Source organism: Manacus vitellinus, unplaced genomic scaffold, assembly GCF_001715985.3.
Source record: "Manacus vitellinus isolate BGI_N305 unplaced genomic scaffold, ASM171598v3 scaffold_52_pilon, whole genome shotgun sequence".
Taxonomy (NCBI): Eukaryota; Metazoa; Chordata; class Aves; order Passeriformes; family Pipridae; genus Manacus; species Manacus vitellinus.
The window spans coordinates 2,313,901-2,318,717 of NW_021940628.1; positions in this window are offsets into that span (position 1 = coordinate 2,313,901).

The following is a 4,817-nucleotide window of genomic DNA, read 5'->3' on the forward strand; positions in this document are numbered from 1 at the left end:
CCTCCCTGTTAACAGGTGCAGTTTCCTTGCTCTCTGATTCCACCTGGCCCAGGTTCTCCGCTCTGGGCACAGGGCAGGAGGTCCAGGTCTGGTTCCTTCTTCCAGTAACCTTTTCCACAGCTTCTGAGGGAGCTGAGCAGATGTTCCCAGCATAGTGGGGGAAGGCTGATCCCTGAGCACACAGCAGGTGCAGAAGGAGCTGGCACCTGTTAAACAGGAACTTGGAAATGATCTCATCGAGTTTGCAACAGATGAGTCTGTCCTAGTTAAGGCTGAATTCCCGGGGGTTTACACTGTGGTTTGGCAGTGGGAACCAGCCCTGCATTTGAATCTGAGCTGCTGAGCAGCAAATTCCTGGTGTTCCAGGCAGTTGGTGTCCCAGCATTGTTCCTGGAGGACGCGAGTGCCGTCTGTGCCGCCGCGCTCCCTGGCGTGCTGCTCTGGTGAAACCAGGACAGCCTTTTCCAGGGCATTTGGGATTCTCCTGGCAAATGAAATCGGGACAGTTCCTCCTGGGAGGGTTTTGGGTTGGTAGAGCGCAAGTTTTTCCTTCAGCTGCTTGTGCCATGTGGCAAGAGCCACCTCCCAGGGCTTATCCTGCGAGGGGAAGGGCTGCGTGGGTGGATCTGCCGGCGCAGGCTCTGGAGATTCCTGCTTTGGTGGGGATTAGATTAAACCTCCTTTTTGTGTTCCTCAGCACTGAGTTATTTCTGTCACACTCTGGGGGGTGTGATGGAGTGTGGGGTGGCTTGGGAGCTTGTACCAAAGGGAATATGTGGGGAAGAGCTGGGAATTTGGCATTGGGCAGAGCTGGGCATCAGGTTTGGAATGCTGGGCACTGCATTTGTGTTGCTGGGTCTGTGCAGCACCAGCTGAGCCTCTTCTCCAGCCCAGACTTGTTTGCCATCCGTGCTGACTCAACCCATGGATATGGGCTCAGCCCAGGGCTGGAGCACAAGGCCATGAGGTCGTGACATGGAATCGTGTTCTCCCAGCCTGGATGGACGGGATGTGAGCCCCACTCACCGCCCGTGTGCTGAGCATGGTTTTTGACAGACAGCACAGAGATGTTGAGTCATCTCCCCATGCCAGGCCAGGATCAACGGGGCCGCACTGGGAATGAGGGGTGGGATTATCTGCTCCGGCTCCTGAGTGCAGTCAGATGTCCATACTGTTGGAAATGGATTAAATATCCTTAATCGGTTTAATATGAACTTTGTTATCCCCACAGATACATGTTATTCCTCTTCCACAATAGCTGTAGTCTGCCTGTTCTCTTCAGGAGCCAGCTCAGGATGGGCTGTGCTGAGCCATGGCCAAGCAGGGGCTCCCAGGCCTTCCCAGGAGAACAGGGTCTGTCATACTTGTCCATGCTGTGACTGGGGTGGGAAGTGGAAGGAGGAAGCACACCCTGATCCTGCCAGCAGGTGAGTTTGCTTCCTTGGAGAGGTGGGGGCTGTCAATGGGGACACAGGGTTTTATTCAGGCATCCCTGCCATGGTTTGCTCTCCAAGGAGGGAGCCGGTGTCTGTTGTACCTCTGCTGTTTGAGGGTCTCCAGGCAGGGTCGCACAGTTCCTGGCACCAGCACCATCTCCTGCTCCTCCTGCTCTGGGCCCTGCAGAAGGGACAAACAATTTGGAATCGCTCTCCAGTCCCAGCCAGGACTCGCTGAGAAAGTTGTTGTGGTCTCAGGTTTCAGGCTGCTGTCAGTGCCGGGAGGTTTGGGGATGGGAATGGCACTTCACTCCATCTGCCCTCCACTAATCCCCAGACAAACGCGGCTCTTCCATCTGTGCAGCCGGAGCCGCCGAGCCCATCACACCAGCCACTTAATCTAAATGGCTTTGGCCAAAGATAAGGTCATTAATTACACTGGGATTAGAAAACAGTCCAGGCCCAGCGTGGCTTGGCTCGCCATCAATTAAAGTCCTCAGCGCCCTGGCCTGGCTGAGCATCGAGCGGAGAGCTCGAGCTGGGGGAGCTCTGTGTCCTTGCTGACAGGACACTGCCTGTCCTCGGAGGAGCCCCCTCACCTGGGCACTGGTATTTTGGCACAGCACTGGGGTGGGCTCCTGTCCCTGGTCACTGGCTGGGCTGTGTGCGAGGCAGAGCTGCAGATGCAGGTCCAAGGAGCGTGGGCACCGGGGCGGGCACCGTGGCAGCCAGTTCAGCACAGATCCTTGTGTCCAGCAGTAAGAGGTACGTGAGCAGCACCTCCCCATCTGCATCCCCATCGCTGGCTGCCTCCAGCCTCCACCAGCCCCTGCCAGGCCACCACACTGAGCTTGGCCCTGACTCACTGCCCACACGGGTGGCCAAACTCTGATGCCCTCGCTCATGGCCACTGTCCACAGAGCTCAGAGCCCAAAATCTGTCTGTGACTTGTGCTTCCTTCTGCTCCTCCACCTTTCGGTTCCCTTTTCTTACCAGATTTTGGGTATAAAATGCTCTGATCTGCTCATCCCACAGGAAATGGCTCATCCATGCAATGCTGCCCTTTGCTGGGGCGGGATGTGCCACTTGCTCTGCCCTGCCAGGTGCCATGCTGGGGAACAGTCAGGGCTGGGACATGTCACGAGTTTGGCCTCATCCCCTCCCCTCACAAGCAAGAGGCACCGTGAGGGAGGTGGGGGGACATTATGGGCTCTGTGCCAGGAGCCAACTGGCACTGGGGCACGGGGGCACAGCTGCCACCTCGCCCGGCACCGGTGACCAGCTGGTGTCTGTGCCCCTGTTCACTGGTGGGTTTAAAGCACCCGGCTGTCCCTTAACTCCCGTTGGAGGTCCCGGCTGGTGACGCTGCCCTGGCTCTTCCCACCCCAGTTCCCACACTGCAGGGACAGTCCTGCACCGGTGCCTCGGACGGGCTGGGGACCATCTGTGGGATGGTGTCACCTGGGGCCATCAGCTCCTGCAGACACGCGGCAGCTGCAGCACCAAACTGAGCCGTGTCCTGGGCTCGTCTTTGGTTCCCAGGTGGGATCGTCGTGTCGTGGAGCACCGGGGGGATTTAACGGAGCCCTGGGTGGTGGGTGTGGTGGGAGGGAGCCCTCAGGGTCCATCTGGGCTCAGCAGGGCTGAGTGGCACCGCTGCTGTCACAGGGCTGGTGGGTGAAGGAAACTAAGGGGGAACCCGAGTCATGGCTGGGGCACGGAACTGCTGGGAGAGCTGGGAGCAGGGCAGGGCGTGGGGGATGCTGTGGCCCATCCGGTGCCTCGGCAGCGTTTCGGGTGGCTGCGGTGAGGCCGTGTCGCAAGAGCCTAAAAATAAATGGAGCTGTTGGCCGGGGTTGTGCAACAGTGTGTGCCCCATCCTGCGCCGCGCGGGGCCGGGGTGGATTTGGCGGCAAAGCCCGGGTGTGTGTGGCAGGATCCTGGCATCGGGCCCAGGAAATGCTGGTATCCGAAGGGCTGGGGGCTGTGCCCCCTCTTTGTCCCATTCTTGTGGTGCTGCCCTGTGCCCGGGGGTGCCCGTGCAGGTTTAGGGACGTGTGGGCTGAGCTGGGCTGTGGGGGCAGGTGGTTGGGATTGGTGTCCACATCTTGGCACCCTGAGGAATTCAGTGGGGGAGTCCAGAGTTCAGGGGGCTGTGGGGACCCTGCCCACGTGCCCTCCAGCACGTGCTGGACATGGGGAAACTGAGCACGGGAGTGCTGCAGTCTGTGACACCTTGGCAGGAGGCTCTGGGTCCTGTGGCACCTGTGGGGTGCCCATTGTCCCTGCAGTGAGGGGCTTGCGTGGGGCAAGTGAGGGGGGGTCAGCAGTGCCGGGAGCAGCCTGTGTGCCAGGCGGGAAAGGCGGGAAAGGTGGCGGGAGGGAGAGCACTGGCAGGACACCAAATCCCAGGGGACTTGGCCCTGTGCCCCGGGAGCATGGCTGTGCTGAGGTGAGTCCTGGGGTGTCCCCATGGGGGGTGTCACAGCCCCTGCCAAGGGCTGACCCGGGGTCCAGCACTGCAGGGGTCCCACCGGGGTCTCCCCCAGCTCGGGGGGCTGCGGGTGGGGGTGTCCAGGCCGAGTGGGGCCCCCACCGTGTAGCTGGTGTGAGTGGGGCCAGCGTGGCCGCGTTGTCACGGTGTCACAGGGCCATCTGCCGGCAAAGGCACCGGCCCCGTGGCAGCCAGCCATGGCCTCCAGCAGCATCCCAGTCCTCCCAGTCTGCAGCTGCTGGGGCACTGGGGAAGGAGGGGGTCCTGGATGGGCTGGCTTGGGGGCAGCAGTGGGGGCAGCCCCACCATGGGGGGCACTCTGGGGGCCACCCTGGGCTGTTTACCCTCGGGGAGCTCCTGATCACCAGCAGTGTCACAGTAGGGTTGAGACTTGGGAAGTGGGATTTGTCCTACAGGGATGGGTCCCCACAGAATCAGGGATGGGGGACATGCTCCCTGGGGGGGGTTCAGTCAGGGGGTCTCATGGATGGGACTCATGAGGGCTGGACGGTGGGTGCCTCCCAGGATGAGGACGTGGCAGAGACAGCCCCGCTCTGGCCTCGAACATTAAATGTCATTTTATTTCACACCCAAAAAAAAATGTAGAAAAGAAGAGGTGAGTGTGGATTTAATTGCTCATATTAAAAATCTACCAGGTGAGACTGAGCCATTTCCTCCAAAGTCAGTGCAGATCCACAGGGATGCTTATTCCTCCTCCTTCTCCTCTTCCTCCTCCTCCTCTTCCTCCAGCAAATGCTCGGGGACCAGGATGGGGACAGGGGCGACACCTGCCCCCTCCCCAAGGTGTCCCCATGCCATGGGCACTCACTGCCACCGAGGCCCCCATTGCCACATCCCTGCCCGGTCCTATCCTGCCCGGCCCCGAT